Raw genomic sequence first — 19,648 nt, 5'->3', positions numbered from 1 at the left:
CAGTTGGTTCAAGGTGCTAGGTGTTGAAACACCCCTAAGGACTTACTTCCTCAAGTCTCTCCCCCATACATACACACCACAGGCACATGGTTTGTTTATTTTCTTTCCTTGAGGTCTTGGTGTCCAACACCTCTTTGGGCTACTAAATGTTCTGTAGCAAAGATTGCTCTTGATAGTGGACTTTCAGCTGATAATCCCGGGTTAGTTAACCCAAGTTACCAGGTGATAAAGCACCCCTGAGAGCTTAGTAATCCAAGCAGATCCTTGGTACAAGAACACCACAGACACATCCCTCAAAACTCAAACCCTTGGTGCCCAGCCTCTTTTCTTGCTATTTTTCTTTTATTCTTCACTTTAATTGTTCTTTCCCTTTTTCTTATTAGGATCTTGTTATTTAGCTAGTCTCATGGGGTATGTTCAAAGCATATGATTTAGGACAGATAGTTGTCTTCCCACCTTGTTGGTGAACCAACTTAGCTAACTTATGACTACACCACAAACTTAGGAACTTACTCCATAGTATGAACTCCACTCTGGTCTTTTATAAAACACTCATTCTCTTTTCATTTGATTCAAAAGGACAAGCATACAAGTAAGTAAGGAAATGATGCAGTAATGACATTCAGACTAGCAAACACAGCCCTAATCAACAAAAAGTTTAAAAGACAGAATTGAAAAGGGTTCCAACTAACGAGTAACTATTAACCAAAAGTGCATTCGGACTTCCAACTTTCAACATTCTAAGTACATAGAATTAAGTAACAATACAACCTTCGGGTGATGGTTTCTAGTTGCCCTCTTTTTGTCATCCTCCTAGTCTTTGCTACCTCACTTCCTTGGGTGAAGGTGCACCATTTCCTCATAAGATTCCTGCAAAGTTATTGGAAGTTGCTTGTTCCCAAAGCACTTGAGAAATAGTTAGCTTGCATGTATGCTTGTGACTTCTGAACTTAATTTGGTGTGTGAACACCAAACTTAGTTCTTTGCCTAGTACAAAACCTTGCATATATGCAGAGAACCTCATATCTTGTTATTAACAAAACAATTATTAACTAAAGTCTAACTACATCTAAGTGGTTTCCCTTGATTGGTTGGAGCTAGCAATGTGCTTTGGGAGTGGAGTGTGATTCTAACTAATATCCTTTGGTGGAACACCAAACTTAGAATTACACTTTCACTCTTGGATTGTTTTGGTGTGGAACACAAAACTTAGCTCCTTGCAATACAGGGAAAACAACTTGTGACCTTTATTGAAATAAAGATAAAAAGAAAACTACCTGAGGTTGGGTTGCCTCCCAACAGAGCGCTCTTTTATCATCGCTAGCTCGACGATTCCTCAATTACTTGAGATGATACTTTACTCTGGGATTTTCCCCCATGTTGCCCATATAATGTTTGAGTCTTTGTCCGTTCACAGTGAACGTCCTCTCTGAACCTTCATCCATGATTTCTATGTGCCCATATGGCGAGACCTTTGTGACAAGGAAGGGTCCTGACCACCTTGACTTGAGTTTGCCAGGGAACAGTCTCAATTTGGAGTTGTAAAGGAGTACTTGTTGCCCCTTTTCAAAACTCCTTGGTGCCAGATGCAAGTCATGTCTTCTCTTTGCCTTTTCTTTATAAATATTGGCATTTTTATAGGCTTGAGATCTAAATTCCTCCATCTCTTGCAGCTGCAGGATCCTCTTTGCACCAGCAGCAATGCTGTCAAAATTTAGTATCTTGAGAGCCCAGAGAGCTTTGTGTTCCAGCTCCAGTGGTAAATGACAAGCTTTCCCATACACCAGTTGATATGGGAATATTCCAAGTGGAGTTTTGAATGCTGTTCTGTATGCCCAAAGAGCATCATCCAGCTTCTTTGACCAATCCTTTCTTGATGCACCCACAGTCTTTTCCAGAATCCTCTTTAGCTCTCTGTTGGATATCTCCGTTTGCCCACTTGTTTGGGGATGGTAAGGCGTGGTCACCTTGTGTTTTATCCCATATCATAGGAGAAGAGCTTCTAGTGGTCTGTTACAAAAATGGCTCCCTCCATCATTGATGAGTGCTCGTGGGACTCCAAACCGGCTAAAGATATTCTTCCTGAGGAAGTTCATGACCACCTTGTTATCATTCGTTGGGGTTGCAATAGCCTCTACCCACTTGGAAACGTAATCCACTGCTATCAAGATGTACTTATTTGAATATGAGGTTGGAAATAGTCCCATGAAATCGATTCCCTACACATCAAACAGTTCCAGTTCCAAGATGAAATTTTGTGGCATCTCATTTCTTTTGGGCAAGTTTCCAGATCTTTGGCATTCATTGCAGCTCTTTACTAGTTCTTTGGCATCCTTGAAAAGGGTGGGCCAAAAGAATTCGCTTTGTAACACCTTTGCTGCAGTTCTGTCCCCTCCAAAGTGCCCTTCATAGCACGAGCCGTGGCAATTCCATAGGACCTCTCGTCCTTCTTCTTCCGAAACACATCTTCTAAGGATTCCATCTGAACACTTCTTGAAGAGATATGGCTCATCCCAGACAAAGTATTTTGCATCATTCATGAGCTTCCTTTTTTTATGTTTATTGATCTCTGGAGGTAAGGCCCCAGTTGCCTTGAAGTTGGCAATGTCTGCGAACCATGGTGCTTTGTGAATTGTCATCAGCTGCTCATCAGGGAAGAGCTCGTTCACACTTGTATCATGTGTTCCACTTTCCTCATGAGGGATTCTGGATAGGTGATCTGCTACCTTGTTCTCTACTCCTTTCTTGTCTCTGATTTCAATATTGAATTCCTGCAACAATAAGATCCATCTTATTAGTCTTGGTTTTGATTCTTGCTTGGCAAACAAGTATTTAAGTGCTGTGTGATCTGTGAAAACAATAACTTTAGCACCAATGAGGTATGATCTGAACTTGTCAAATGCAAAAACTATGGCTAGCAACTCCTTTTCAGTAGTAGTATAATTTCTTTGAGCATCATTGAGGACTTTGCTAGCATAGTATATCACATGGACTAAGTTATCTTTCCTCTTCCCTAACACTGCCCCAACTGCAAAATCAGATGCATCACACATCAATTCAAAGGGTAAGTTCCAATTAGGTGGGGAAATGATAGGGGCAGATGACAATCTTTCTTTCAAATGCTCGAATGCTAACATACATGTTTCATCAAAGATAAATGGTGTATCTGATATAAGGAGATTGCTCAAGGGCTTAGCTATTTTTGAAAAATCTTTAATAAACCTTCTGTAAAAGCCAGCATGCCCTAAAAAACTTCTAATTGCCTTGACATCACTGGGTAGAGGAAGTTTTTCAATAAGTTCCACTTTAGTCCTGTCCACTTCAATGCCTTGGTTAGAAACCTTATGGCGAAGGACTATTCCTCCTGTCACCAAAAAGTGACATTTTTCCCAGTTCAAGACCAGATTGGTCTCTTGGCACCTTTTCAATACTAAGGCAAGGTGACTCAGGCAGCTAGTAAAGGAATCTCCAAATACCGAGAAATCATCCATAAAAACTTCAATGAATTTCTCTATCATATCTGAGAAGATAGAAAGCATGCAGTGTTGGAAAGTCGCAGGTGCATTACATAGCCCAAATGGCATTCGCCTGTAGGCAAACACTCCATATGAAAAAGTAAATGAAGTTTTCTCTTGGTCTCTGGGATCAACCACTATTTGGTTATATCCTAAATAACCATCAAGAAAACAGTAATATGCGTGTCCTGCGAGTCTTTCCAACATCTGATCTATAAATGGGAGGGGGAAATGGTCCTTTCGTGTAGCCTCATTGAGTTTCCGATAGTCTATGCACATCCGCCATCCTATGACGGTCCTTGTAGGAATTAGTTCGTTCTTCTCATTGGGAACTACAGTGATTCCTCCCTTTTTGGGCACGACATGCACGGGGCTGACCAAGGGGCTGTCTGAGATCGGGTAGATTACCCCTTTCTGCCATAACTTCATAACTTCTTTCTGTACCACTTTCTTTATGATTGGGTTCAGCCTCCTTTGGGATTGAATGGATGGTTTGGCATCATCTTCCAGTAGTATCTTATGCATGCATATGGCTGAACTTATTCCTTTCAGGTCAGCAAGAGTCCATCCAATGGCATCCTGGTGCTTTCGCAATACTTTGAGTAGTTCATCCTCTTGATCTTGGCTGAGGCACGAGCTTATGATCACTGGGTAACTTTCATTTTCTCCTAAGTATGCATATTTGAGAGTGGGTGGCAGTGCTTTGAGTTCAAGTTTGGGTGCTTCTGACTTTTCGTTCTCTTCTTTTGATGCCCCTTGTATATGAATCTCTGCTGTTGCAACCTCTTCACTAAACGTTGACTCCTCCTCTGTTAACCCTTCAGGTTCTTCTTCTTCAAAACTCTCCTGCACTGCATCTTCAAGTGAGTCCAACCTCATACATTCTCCCAATTGTTCTGGTGGGTAACTCATGGCTTTGAACACATTGAATGTCATCTTTTCATTGTGTAATCTCAGGGTGAGGTCCCCCTTTTGTACATCAATGACAGCTCCAGCAGTGGCCAAGAACGGCCTTCCCATGATGATGGAAGCCTTGGTTTCCTCCTGCATGTCCAGCACTACAAAGTCTGCTGGGAAGATGAAATCTCCCACTTTCACCAGCAAATCCTCTACTACGCCATGAGGGAACTTGAACGATCTGTCTGCCAGTTGTAGGGCCATCTTTGTGGGTTTAGCCTCTTCAATCTTCATTTTTCTCATCATGGCTAACAACATCAAATTTATGCTGGCTCCTAAGTCACATAGAGCCTTTTCCACTGTGATTTCCCCTATGATACAAGGGATCTGAAAGCTCCCCGGATCCTTCAATTTCTGGGGTAGTTTATGCTGAATGATAGCACTACATTCTTCGGTTAGTATCACAGTCTCGCTGTTCTTCCAGCTTCTCTTCTTAGTCATTAGCTCCTTTAAAAACTTGGCGTAGAGGGGCATTTGCTCTATTGCTTTAGCAAAAGGTATGTTGATTTGTAGTTTCTTGAAGATTTCTAAAAATCTCAAGAACTGGCTGTCATCCCCCTTCTTCTTTAATTGCTGAGGGTATGGGACTCTTGGGACGTCTGGCTTCAGCACTCCTTCCCCCTTTTTGTGAACTCAAAGTGGGAACTCGAGCTCTATCCTGCTCTTCTTCCTTTTCATTTGAGTCCTTTTCTTGTGGTTTCTGGGGGGTTTCCTTCAGTTCCTTCCCACTCCGAAAGGTGATAGCCTGACACTCCTCCCTTTGGGTTGAGTTAGTATTGCTGAGAAGGTTGTGGCTGGGAATATGCTTGAATAGGTAGCCAATTTGTGTCTCAAGTTTCTTGATGGCAGCATCCTGATTTTACATATCGGACATCACTTCTTCTCGGAACGCTTTACTCTCTTGAATCTCTTTGCATATACCTTCAAGTAGGTTTTCAATCTTTGAGAGTCTGTCATCAGATGATGGTGGGTTAGGGTTGGATGGATGAGAAAGGTTAGTTTGGCCTTGGTAGAAGTGTTGAGAGGGGTGGTTATGTGGATGCTGATATGGTCTATATGTGTCATGTTGGTGAGCTAAGTTGTTGGGATTTGGACGTCTTTGATCTAGGCCTTGATCTTGTTGATTTCCCCACCCAAAGTTTGGGTGGTTCCTCCATCCAGGGTTGTAGGTTTTGGAGTATGGATCATGATTTTGCCTAGGTGAATTCCCAATGTAGTTGGCTTGCTCCTGACTACCCTCTGCTTCTTCATTCACTTCTTCTTGCGTTGTTGATGAGGTGGTGATTGCTGCTACTTAGTTCCTCTCCATCTTCTTGGTGAGGTCAGCCAATTGCTTGGTTATGAGCTTATTTTGGGCCAGCAGTGCATCCACATTGTTTAGCTCCATCACTCCTCTAGTGTTCCCTCTTTCGGAGGCATAGAAGTAGTCATTCTCTGCTACAGTTTCAATGACATCTATGGCCTCCTCAATGGTCTTCTTCTTGTTCAGAGATCTGCCGGATGAGTGGTCTACTGCCTTATTTGATTCATAGGAAAGGCCTTCATAGAAAATGTGTAGTTGCACCCATTCATTGATCATATCTGGTGGACACCTCCTTGTTAGGTCCTTAAATCTCTCCCATGCTTCATATAGAGTCTCACCATCATGCTGCCTGAGTGTTTGCACCTCAGCTCTCAGCCTGTTAATCCGTTGAGGAAGATAAAATCTTGCCAAGAATTTATTCACTACATCTTTCTAAGTTGCCAAACTCTCCTTTGGGAAGGACTCCAGCCATTTAGATGCCTTGTCCTTGAGTGAGAAAGGGAACAGAAGTAGTCTATAGGTGTCAAGATGAACACCATTAGACTTCACAGTGTCACATATCCTCAGAAAGGTGGTTAGATGTTGATTGGGGTCTTCTTGGACACTCCTTCCAAATGAACAGTTGTTCTGAACAAGCGTGATGAGCTGTGGCTTTAGTTCAAAGTTGTTGGCATGTATGGTTGGCCTTTGGATGCTACTCCCACAGTTTCCTGGGTTTGTGTTGGTGTAAGAACCCAGAACTCTTCTCTCTTGCCCAGCATGATTTGCTAGACCTTCTCTGCCATGGTTGTGAGCCTCTTCTTCATGATGGTTCTCCATATTCTCCTCCATGTTTGGTTCAAAGTACTCTTCCTCTTCCTCAGCACCAACTACCCTCTTTCCTCTTGCTTCCCTTCTTAATCTAAGGAAGGTCCTCTCAGGTTCAGAATCAAAGGAAGTTGAAGCCCCGCTTCTCCTCCCTGTCATACAACCAACAAGGCACAAGCAAGGAAATAGATGCAGAAACTACTAGTGTAAAAAAAAAATTGCTTAGTGTGAGTGATGCAATATATCAAACAGTTAGTAGGTGAGTGAAACAGAGTGTAAACAACTGGAATAAAGGGGTTAAAGGGATGGGAATAAAAACAACTGCAATCGAAAGTAAATTGCTCAAACAGAAATTTAAATCAACAGAATAAAAAATGCTCAATCTAGTGATCCTCCAACTTAATCATTGTTGATACAAAATCAATCCCCGGCAACGGTGCCATAAACTTGATGCGCACAAAACTTGTCTCTCAACAAATTTTCTTCGGCAAGTGTACCGAATTTATCGTCAAGTAAAAACTCACAGTAGAGTGAGGTCGAATCCCACAGAGATTGATTGATCAAGCAACTTTAATTAGAGGAATGTTCTAGTTGAGAGAACCAGAATTTGATTTGAGATTTGCAGAAAATTAAATGGCGGGAAAGTAAATAGCAGAAACAGTAAATGCTAGAAATAAAGAGATGAATGTAAATGGCGAAAAGTAAATTGTAGAATCTTAAACGGGAATGGGGTAATTGCTCATAAAAGTAAATGGCAGAAATTAAAGAGAATGGGTAAGATCAAAAATGGGGAGTTCATTGGGCTCAGGAGATGTTGCATTCTCCAGATCAAGTTCATTTTTATCTCTTCCTCAATCAATGCATTCATTGATCTCCTTGGCAATCTTAAGTGATCAAATTCCAATTTCTTGGTAATTCAATCTCTCAAATATTGATTAATAGCCAATTCCTTGGTCAATTGCTCATGAGAAGAGATGAAGTGTGGTCACTGATTATACCACAAGCATTTCCCAAATCAAGTGTTGGTAGGATTATAGTAACATATCCATCCAAACCCAATTTGGTCCAGCATGAGAAAGCATTTCTAACATGATCTCTTCATTCCTCTTTCAAGGTTCAGAAGAGATCCAAGTATGAATAGCTTCTTTTCCAAGATAACTACCCAATTGGATGAAGATCGAAAGCTTTCTAGTAAAATCAAGAGAAAAGATAGAAGAAGGAGAATGAAAACTAATATTGATCCATCAAATTACAACAGAGCTCCCTAACCCAATGAAAGGGGTTTAGTTGTTCATAGCTCTGGAAAATGAAAACAAAGATGGAGAATACATGATGAAAATAAAACTAGAAGTGCAGATAAAGTAAAATACAAAGAGTAGTTTTATGCCAAAGACTCCCTAAAGTTTTCCACTCTCTAAACTAATTCAAAGCTACTCCTATATATACTATTCTTCTGATCTTCTAGTTGGCTCTTCAAGTCATGGGTATGGGCCTCTGGATCTTAAGTTTGAAGTAATTATCCTTTTCCTTGGGATTAGCTTTGCTTGCAGAGAGAAAAGGTAAAGTAGGCAGAGACTTTGGCTTAGGACGTTAGTGGTGTCAACGTTAAGTGAAAGTGTGGGTTCGAGAACGTTAGTGACAATCACCTTTTTCACTAACGTTCCTAACCCAAATATGATCACGTTGACTTCAACGTTAGTGGCACTAACGTGACCACTAACTTTTCCTCTTGGTCCTTCGCACACGTTATTGGGACTTACCTTTCCCAATAACGTGGAGAGTCCTCCCTTGTCCCTACGTTAGAGTCCACGTTAACTAGGTTAACATGACTTCTAACGTAGTAATGCCAATCCTTCGAGAACGTTAGTGACACTTACCTTTGTCACTAACGTTCCAATGTGCCCCTCTTTCCCATGTTAGAGTCCACGTTAACTAAGTTAACGTGGCTTCTAACGTAGTCATGCTAGCCATCTCCAATGTTAGTGACAAAGGTGAGTGTCACTAACGTTGGCTCATCATCTCTTTATCCATGTTAGCTCCCACGTTAACTAAGTTAACGTGGGAGTTAACGTTGCTCATGGTGGCTCTTGGTGGTTCACCCCAACGTTAGTGATAAAGGTAAGTGTCACTAACGTTGGCTATCAATTGCTCTCTCCACGTTAGCTTCCACGTTAACTAAGTTAACGTGGGAGTTAACGTGGCTTATGGAGGCTTGGCCAACGTTAGTGACAAAGGTGAATGTCACTAACGTTGGCTTCTCTTTTGCTTCTTAACGTTAGAGTCCACGTTAACTAAGTTAACATGGCAACTAACATGGCCAATTATGAGCTTGGTCCAACGTTAGTGATAAAGGAGAGTGTCACTAACGTTGGCCTTGTTGTCTTCTTCCACGTTAGAGTTCACGTTAACTTAGTTAACGTGACTCTTAACGTGGGCTTATAATGGCTTCGAGGGCGTTATTGGCGATTACCTTTCTCATTAACTTTGCAAGTTAGCACCCATTCCACGTTAGAGGTCACGTTAGTGGGACTAACGTGACTGCTAACGTGGTTCTTCTTTGCTTCCTTTGTCCTGAAATCAAGCAACAAAGTGCATCAAAGTTCTAGTCCAAGTCATGAGTCATGCATCATCCAATTTGTCATATAATTCATGCAAAATTCTCATGGAATCATGTAAAGTGCACAATGTATGCTTGAATCAAGATGTAAGTGAATATCTACCCAAAACTAGCTTATTTTCTAAGAAAATGCATGAAACTACCTTAAAAACAGTAAAGAAAAGGTCAGTGAAACTGGCCAAAATGCCCTGACATCATGCACCTAATTCCAATTTACATGGAAGAAGCATCTCAATCCCTGACATTGGAGCAAACAATTTTGAGCTGAAACCTCAAATAGTTTCTCTGATGCAACAGAATTGAAAGTTTCATGGACTTCCATCAGAAGATCCTTTTCAGTTCTCAACTGAATTCTTGCATATCTGTGATACTGTTAAGTTGGCTGTAAGAGACAGAGCTAGAATATGGTTGGACTCTCAACCTAAAGATAGCCTGAACTCTTGGGATAAGCTGGTCATGGCTTTCTTAGCCAAGTTCTTTCCTCCTCAAAAGCTTAGTAAGCTTAGAGTGGATGTTCAAACATTCAGATAAAAGGAAGGTGAATCCATCCATGAAGCTTGGGAGAGATACAAAGAACTGACCAAAAAGTGTCCTTCTGACATGCTTTCAGAATGGACCATCCTGGATATATTCTATGATGGTCTGTCTGAATTATCAAAGATGTCTTTGGACCATTCTGCAGTTGGATCCATTCACCTAAAGAAAACACCTGCAGAAGCTCAAGAACTCATTGACATGGTTGCAAATAACCAGTTCATGTACACTTCTGAAAGGAATCCTGTGAATAATGGGACGCCTCAGAGGAAGGGAGTTCTTGAAATTGATACTCTGAATGCCATATTGGCTCAGAATAAAATATTGACTCAGCAAGTCAATATGATCTCTCAGAGTCTGAATGGATTGAAGGAATCATCTAACAGTACTAAAGAGCCCTCTTCTGAAGAAGAAGCTTATGATCCTGAGAACCCTGCAATAGCAGAGGTGAATTACATGGGTGAACCCTATGGAAACACCTATAATCCCTCATGGAGAAATCATCCAAATTTCTTATGGAAGGATCAACAAAAGTCTCAACAAGGTTTTAATAATGGTGGAAGAAACAGGTTTAGCAATAGCAAACCTTTTCCATCATCCACTCAGCAACAGACAGAGAATTCTGAGCAGAATCCATCTAGCTTAGAAAATATAGTCTCTGATCTATCTAAGGCCACTGTGAGTTTCATGAATGAAACAAGGTCTTCCATTAGGAATTTGGAGGCACAAGTGGGCCAGCTGAGTAAAAGAGTCACTGAAATCCCTCCAAGTACTCTCCTAAGCAATACAGAAGAAAATCCAAAAAGAAAGTGCAGGGCCATAGCCTTACATGATGTGGCCGAACCTACAAGGGATGGAGAGGACGTGAATCCCAGTGAGGAAGACCTCCTGGGACGTCCAGTGACCAATAAAAAGTTCCTCAATGAGGAACCAAAGGAATCTGAGGCTCACCTAGAGACCATAGAGATTCCATTAAACCTTCTTCTGCCCTTCATGAGCTCTGATGAGTATTCTTCTTCTGAAGAGAATGAAGATGATACTGAAGAGCAAGTTACTAAGTACCTTGGTACAATCATGAAGCTGAATGCCAAATTATTTGGTAATGAGACTTGGGAAGATGAACCTCCCTTGCTCACCAATGAACTAGATGCATTGGATAGGCAGAAATCACCTCAAAAGAGACAGGATCCTGGTAAATTCCTAATTCCCTGTAACATAGGAACCATGACCTTTGAGAAGGCTCTGTGTGACCTGGGGTCAGGAATAAACTTAATGCCACTCTCTATAACTTAGGATCTTTGAGGTTCAAGCTGCTAGAATCTCATTAGAGATGGCAGACAACTCAAGAAAACAGGCTTATGGACTAGTAGAGGACGTGTTAGTAAAGGTTGAAGGCCTTTACATCTCTGCTGATTTCATAATCCTAGACACTGGGAAGGATGAGGATGAATCCATCATCCTTGGAAGACCCTTCCTAGCCACAGCAAGAGCTGTGATTGATGTGGACAGAGGAGAATTGATCCTTCAACTGAATGAGGACAACCTTGTGTTTAAAACTCAAGGATCTCCTTCTGTAACCATGGAGAGGAAGCATGAAAAGCTTCTCTCACTGCAGAGTCAACCAAAGCCCCCACAGTCAAACTTTAAGTTTGATGTTGGGAGGCCACAACCAAACTCTAAGTTTGGTGTTGAAACCCCACATTCAAACTCTAAGTTTGGTGTTGGGAGGTTCCAACCTTGCTCTGATTATCTGTGAGGCTCCATGAGAGCTCACTGTCAAGCTATTGACATTAAAGAAGCGCTTGTTGGGAGGCAACCCAATGTTATCTAATAATATTTATTTATTTTCTATTGTTATTTTATGTTTTCTTTAGGTTGATGATCATGTGGAGTCACAAAAACTACTGAAAAATCAAAAACAAAATGAAAAACAACATTAAGAATAGCATACCCTGAAGGAGAGCAGTCTGGCATTTAAACTCGAGAAACAAGCATCTGTCTGGCGTTTAACGCCAGAAACAGGCACCAAGCTAGCGTTTAACGCAAGAAACAAGCATCTACCTTGCGTTAAACGCCAGAAACAAGCTACATTTGGGCGTTTAACGCCAGAAACAGGCAGCAGTCTGGCGTTAAACGCCAGGATTGCACAGCAAGGGCATTTTACACGCCTAATTGGAGCAGGGATGTTAAGTCCTTGACCCCACTTGATCTGTGGACCCCACAGGATTCCCTCAGGATCTGTGGACCCCACAGGACCCCTACAATTTCTTCTCTCTTCTTCACACCTTTTCATAACAATCTTCCCCAAATACCCCTCACCAATCACCTCAATCACACTTTCCCATCACCTCTTCACCATTCACATCCACCCTCTCTTCCCCATAAACCCTACCTACCTTCAAAATTCAAACTAATTTCCCTCCCAAACCCAACCCTAATGGCCAAACCCTACACACCCCCTCACTCCTATATAAACCCCTCACTCCTTCTTCATTTTCACACAACACAACACTCTCTTCTTCTCCTTGGCCGAATATATCTTCTCCCCCCATCTCCTCCATTTTCTTCTTCTTCTACTACTTTCTTTCTTCTTTTGCTCGGGGACGAGCAAACATTTTAAGTTTGGTGTGGTAAAAGCATAGCTTTTTGTTTTTCTATAACCATTTATGGTACCTAAAACCAGAGAAACCTCTAGAAAGAGGAAAAAGGGGATGGCTAGAGTTCATTCAACGCTCAATCATTTCTACTAGTAACCAGTCTGAAGTTACTATAGACCGGGCCATCATGATCCATAGTATTATGATTGGAGAAGAGGTGAAAGTTCATGAGATTATACCTCAAGAACTCTACAAGGTGGCTGACAAGTCCTCCACTTGGGCAAGGTTAGCCTTTCCTCACCTCATTTGCCACCTCTGTAATTCGGCTGAAATTGACATAGAGAGAGACATCCTTATTGAAGAGGACAAGCCCATCACTAAGAAAAGGATGGAGCAAATAAGAGATCATGGATCTCAACATGAGCATTAGGAAATTCCTCACCATGAAATCCCTGAGATGCCTCAAGGGATGCACTTTCCTCCACAAAACTATTGGGAGCAAATCAACACTTCCTTAGGAGAATTAAGTTCCAACATGGGACAACTAAGGGTGGAGTACCAAGAGCACTCCATCATCCTCCATGAGATTAGAGAGCATCAGAGAGCTATGAGGGAGGAGCAACAAAGGCAAGGAAGAGACATAGAGGAGCTCAAAAGCACCATTGGTTCTTCAAGAAGAGGAAGACGCCACCCTCACTAAAGTCCATTCAACATGTCCCAAATCCAACAAGCAATTGATGAGTTATCTAAACAATATGGTAAAGCTCAAGAACAACAGAGGAGTTTTCAAGTGCAAATGCTGGACATACAAAGGAGATGCCACGCTCAATTAATGGATCAACAAAGGGAGCTACAAATCCAATTAATGGAATGACAAAATCAACATTACAACAAACTTGGTGAATCCATCAATATGGTAAGTCAGAAGCAAGCTCAACAAGAAGAAACCATTAACAAATTGCTTTAAAAACAAGCTCACCAAGATGAATGTATCCAATTGATGGGTCAGCAGAAATATATACACCTCGAGGCATTTGATGAGTTTAGAGCATTTCAAGAAGGAAGGTATATAAACAGAGCTGAGTATGACATGAATACTCAAGCTAAGCTCAACTACTTAGTTGGGTATTTGCCCTTGCTAAACCCAAAAATCAAGAAATATGAAGAAGTTCAAAGCGAGTTAGCATCCCTAGAGACAAAAAGAGCAAAGTAAAATGATGAGAACTTGAAACAAACATCAGAAGGTTGGAGGAAGTCAAGGATGAAAAGCCAAGAGTTAGGAGGCACGAGCGAACAAAAAGAAGGAAGGACAAAAAAGAAGCGCAAATAAGTGGAGGCCACCGAAAAAGGCAAAGAATGAAAGGTTGTTAAAGCTCTTTATGTTTCTTTAAATAAGGACATGCTTGTATGGAACAGGACATGCCCCAATGCTTGAGTTATTTAAGTATTTGCCTCATATTCTGTTTTTTAGCTTGTTCTACTTGCTAGGTATTGTACTTGAATCATTACACTTTATTTTGATTGTATGGTTGAATTCCCAAGTCTAAATAAAGAATAAAATGTTGTGAAAAGAAAGAGGAAAAGTCCAACCTTGGAAGATGGATAAGGTTCTAGTAGGTGGTGGTATGTGCTAGTTCATTAGTTGATTCATGAATAAGGCTAGATGTTGGCATGACTCATTAGGTATAAACTTAAGTTACATTCTACAAGACTTGACAAATAAAAGAGGTCCTTGTATAAGAAAGAAAATACAAGAGAAAGAAACAAAAAGAAATAATCAAAATGGCTAGGCACCAATGGCTTGAAGTTTTGGATATATACCTATGTTACTCTGGTACAAAGATAAGCTTGGATAACTAGGTTCTAAGGGGTGCTTCATCACCTGGTAACTTGGGTTAACGAACCTGGGATTGTCAGCTAAAAGTCCATGATCAAGAGCTACTTTGTCACAAAACATTTAGTTACCCAAAGAGCTACTTTGCCAAGTTATTTGGTAATGAGACTTAGGAGGATGAACCCCCATTGCTCATCAAAGAACTGGATGACTTGACTAGGCAAAGATTACCTCTGAAGAGACAAGATCCTGGAAAGTTCTCAATACCTTGTACCATAGGCATCATGACCTTTGAAAAGGCTCTGTGTGACCTAGGGTCAAGCATAAACCTCATACCTCTCTCTGTAATGGAGAAACTAGGAATTTTTGAGATTCAAGCTGCAAGAATCTCATTAGAGATGGTAGAAAATTCAAGGAAATAAGCTTATGGACTTGTAGAGGATGTCTTGGTAAAGGTTGAGGACCATTACATCCCTGCTGATTTCATAATCCTAGAGACTGGGAAGTGTATGGATGAATCTATCATCCTTGGCAGACCCTTCCTAGCCACAGCAAAAGCTGTGATTGATGTTGACAGAGGAGAATTGGTCCTTCAAGTGAATAAGGACTCCCTTGTGTTTAAAGCTTAAGGATCTCCCTCTGTAATCATGGAGAAGAAGCATGAAAAGCTTCTTTCAATGCAGAGTTAAATAGAGCCCCCACATTCAAACTCTAAGTTTGGTGTTGGGAGGCCATGCTCTGAGTATCTGTGAGGCTCCATAAGAGCCCACTGTCAAGCTATTGACATTAAAGAAGCGCTTGTTGGGAGGCAACCCAATTTTTACTTATCTATGTTAAATTTCTATTTTCTATTGTTATTTTATGTTTTCTGTAGGTTGATGATCATGTGAAGTCACAAAAATAACTGAAAAAGCAAAAACAGAATGAAAAACAGTATTCAAAACAGAACACCCTGGAGGAGAAACTTACTGGCACCATTCTGGGCGTTTAAAGCCAGAAATGGGCACTAGACTGGCGTTTAATGCCGGAAAAGGGTAAGAAGCTGGCGTTAAACGCCAGAAATGAACAGCAACCTGGCATTTAACGTCATGATTGGCAGCAGAGGGCATTTTGCATGCCTAATTGGTGCAGGGATGAGAAATCTTTGACACCTCAGGATCTGTGGACCCCACAGGATCCCCACCAACCTCAACTCACTCTCTCTTTTCTTCACACCTTTTCATAATACTCTTCCCCAAATACCCTTCACCAATTAACTCAATACCTCTTCCCCAAAAACCCCTCACCTATCAAATCCTACCCTCTTCTCCATAAACCCTTCACTAATCCACATGCATCCATCATAAACCCTACCTACCTCACCTTTCAAATTCAAACCACTTTCCCTCCTAAACCCACCCTATATGGCCGAACCCTAACCCTCTCTCCACCCCTTTATAAACCCATCTTCACTCCTTCATTTTCACACAACATAAACACTACTTCTCCCCCTTGGCCGAAACACCAACCCACCTCCATCTCCTCCATTTCTTCTTCTTCTACTCTCTTCTTTCTTCTTTTACTCGAGGACGAGCAAATCTTCTAAGTTTGGTGTGGTAAAAGTATTGCTTTTTGTTTTTCCATAACCATTTATGGCACCAAAAGCCAGATAAACCTCTAGAAAGAGGAAAGGGAAGGCAAAAGCTTCAACTTCTGAGTCATGGGAGATGGAGAGATTCATCTCAAAGGTGCATCAAGACCACTTCTATGAAGTTGTGGCCAAAAAGAAGGTGATCCCCGAGGTCCCTTTCAAACTCAAAAAGGGTGAATATCCAGAGATCCGATATGAGATTCGAAGAAGAGGTTGGGAAGTTCTCACCAACCCCATTCAACAAATCGGAATCTTAATGGTTCAAGAGTTCTATGCCAATGCATGGATCACCAAGAACCATGATCAAAGTGTGAACCCGGACCCTAAGAATTGGCTTACAATAGTCCGAGGGAATACTTAGATTTCATTCTGAAAAATGTAAGGTTGGCATCAACTTGCCCATGATGCAAGGAGATGCACACCCCTACACTAGAAGGGTCAACTTTGATCAAAGGTTGGACCAAGTCCTCATAGACATTTTTGAAGAGGGCGCTCAATGGAAGAGAGATTCAAGAGGGAAGCCTGTTCAACTAAGAAGGCATGACCTCAAGCCCGTGGCTAGGGGATGGTTGGAGTTCATCCAACGCTCAATCATTCCCACCAGCAACCGATCTGAAGTTACTATAGACCGAGCTATCATGATTCATAGCATCATGATTAGAGAGGAAGTAGAAGTTCATGAGGTTATATCCCAAGAACTCTAAAAGGTGGCGGACAAGTCCTCTACTTTGGCAAGGTTAGCCTTCCCTCATCTCATTTGTCACCTTTGCAATTCAGCTGGAATTGACATAGAGGAAGACATCCTCATTAATGAGGACAAGCCTATCACTAAAAAAAGGATGGAGCAAACAAGAGATCCTACTCATGGACAAGAGCATGAGGAAATTCCTCATCATGAAATCCCTGAGATGCCTCAAGGGATGCATTTTCCTTCACAAAACTATTGGGAGCAAATCAACACCTCCCTATGAGAATTAAGTTCCAATATGGGACAACTAAGGATGGAGCACCAAGAGCATTCCATCCTCCTCCATGAAATTAGAGAAGACCAAAGAACCATGAGAGAGGAGCAACAAAGGCAAGGAAGAGACATTGAGGAGCTCAAGCACTCCATAAGATCTTCAAGAGGAAGAACAAGCCACCATCACTAAGGTGGACCCGTTCTTTAATTTCCTTGTTTTTTATTTTCTGTTTTTTGAATTTTTATGCTTTATGTTTATTTATGTTTGTGTCTTTATTACATGATCACTAGTGTCTAAGTGTCTATGCCTTAAAGCTATGAAAATGAGTCCATCACCTTTCTTAAATGAAAAATGTTTTTAATTGAAAAAGAAAAAGAAGTGCATGAATTTCGAATTTTAAAACAGTTCAGTTATTTTGATGTGGTGGCAATACTTTTGTCTTTTTGAATGAATGCTTGAACAGTGCATATTTTTTGAATTTGTTGTTCATGAATGTTAAAATTGTTGGCTCTTAAAAGAATGATGGAAAAGGAGAAATGTTATTTGATAATCTAAAAAATCATAAAATTGATTCTTAAAGCAAGAAAAAGTAGTGAAAAGCTTGCAGAAAAAAATATATATGCAAAAAAAAAAAGAGAAAGAAAAAGCAAGCAGAAAAAGTCAATAGCCCTTAAAACCAAAAGGCAAGGGTAAAATAAAAAGGATCCATGGCTTTGAGCATCAGTGGATAGGAGGGCCCACAGGAATAAAATCCTGGCCTAAGCGGCTAAACCAAGCTGTCCCTAACCATGTGCTTGTGGCGTGAAGGTGTCAAGTGAAAACTTGAGACTGAGCGGTTAAAGTCGTGGTCCAAAAGCAAAAAGAGTTTGCTTAAGAGCTCTGGACACCTCTAATTGGGGACTCTAGCAAAGCTGAGTCACAATCTGAAAAGGTTCACCTAGTTATGTGTCTGTGGCATTTATGTATCCGGTGGTAATACTGGAAAAAAATGCTTTGGGTCACGGCCAAGACTCATAAAGTAGCTGTGTTCAAGAATCAACATACTGAACTAGGAGAATCAATAACACCATCTGAATTCTGAGTTCTTATAGATGCCAATCATTCTGAACTTCAAGGGATAAAGTGAATGCTAAAACTGTTCAGAAGCAAAAAGCTAATAGCCCCGCTCAACTAATTAAAACTGATCTTCATAGATATTTTTGGAATTCATTGTATATTCTTTTCTTTTTATCCTACTTTGTTTTTGGTTGCTTGGGGACAAGCAACAATTTAAGTTTGGTGTTGTGATGAGCGGATAATTTATACGCTTTTTGGCATTGTTTTTAGTATGTTTTTAGTGTATTTTAGTTAGTTTTTATTATGTTTGTATTAGTTTTTAAATAAAAATCACATTTCTGGACTTTACTATGAGTTTGTGTGTTTTTTTGTGATTTTAGGTATTTTCTGGCTGAAATTGAGGGACCTGAGCAAAAATCTGATTAAGAGGCTGAAAAAGGACTGTAGATGCTGTTGGATTCTGACTTCCCTGCACTTGAAGTGGATTTTCTGGAGCTACAGAAGCCTAATTAGCGCGCTCTCAATTGCGTTGGAAAGTAGACATCCTGGGCTTTCCAGAAATTTATAATAGTCTATACTTTGCCCAATATTTGATGGCCCAAACTGGCGTTCCAAGTCAGCATAGAAATTCTGGCGTCAAAACGCCAGAACTGGCATAAAAGCTAGAGTTACACTACAAAAAATTCTGGTTAAAACAGCGATTTTTTTGGGTATTTACGGCAGTTTGAACCACCATTATTACCAAGAACGGCGGTTTTAAAAAACGACGTAATTCTGGGTGCCATTCTGGTTATTACGGCGATTTTCAGAAAATCGCCACAATTTCCAAGGTTAAAACGGCGGTTTTTAGATAGGTTAAAATGGCGGTTCAAACCGCCGTTATTTCCAAATAAAACAGCGGTTTTTGACTGATTAAAACGGCGGTTGAAACCGCCATTATTTCCAAATAAAAGGGTGGTTTTTGGTTGGTTAAAACGGCAGTTCAAACCGCTGTAATTTCTAGGGTAAAAGTGGCGTTTTTGATTGATTAAAATGGCATTTTTAAACCGCCATTTTGACCCTAACAAAGTGGCGTTTTGTTGGTTAAAACGGTATTTTTGAGCTGCCATTTTTACCTTAATAGTGATATTTTTATTGGTTAAAACGACATTTAAAACCGCCGTTTTTACCAGGTTAAAATGGCGTTTCATGTTGTTTAAAATGGCAGTTACAAACCGCCCTTTTTACCGGATAAAAGTGACATTTTTTATCTTTTAAAAATACCATTTTTACTGTTGTTTCTATCATGCTAAACAAATAATTTTTTTATTAAAATTCCACAATAACAAAATCATAATTCATAGACAAAATATTATTTAACTCAGTATTAAACATAATATATACTTTTTTAGTATTGCAAATCAAAAGTAATAATTCCTATACAAAATATCAAACTAAGAAATATTATTAGTTCTATTACATTGGGAGTTTTCCTAGAGATGCTCAAAAAGTTTGCAACAGACCCTTCCAACATTTTCATTGTTTATGTCCGTGTGAATAAATATTATCTGCAAAAGAAAATTAAACGTTAGAAATAAATAGTTGCTCAAATAAATAGCAAACTACTAGCATTTTGAAAAGAGAAAACTAAACCAGCAGTCTCACAAGAAATATGCTATTTGATAAGAACTCATTATTAATTAGGAGTAGCTATCTTTTTAACCTCTTTGGCTCCATCTTATTTGTGTGTACCTATCCTTCTCTTAGCTTTCTCAAATAAGGCAATGTAGTTCACAAATGTCTATAATCAGCATTAAGAGACACTCATGGGAGAAAATGGCAAGTAAGGGAAGCAAA

General features: G+C 40.3%; 1 non-coding gene across 1 annotated transcript; it reads right to left on the bottom strand.

The window, feature by feature from the left end:
* Positions 1-9,697: 9,697 nt before the first annotated feature.
* LOC148574220 (small nucleolar RNA R71) lies at positions 9,698-9,805 on the bottom strand. Its single transcript, XR_015906208.1, has one exon. It is a non-coding gene; the product is annotated as a small nucleolar RNA R71 (small nucleolar RNA).
* Between the last annotated feature and the right edge of the window lie 9,843 nt (positions 9,806-19,648).

Source organism: Arachis ipaensis, chromosome B2, assembly GCF_059453495.1.
Source record: "Arachis ipaensis isolate K30076 ecotype BB chromosome B2, ASM5945349v1, whole genome shotgun sequence".
NCBI classification, from domain to species: domain Eukaryota; kingdom Viridiplantae; phylum Streptophyta; class Magnoliopsida; order Fabales; family Fabaceae; genus Arachis; species Arachis ipaensis.
The sequence above is the reverse complement of the archived record's forward strand: the minus strand, read 5'-3'. Positions and strand labels throughout refer to the sequence as shown.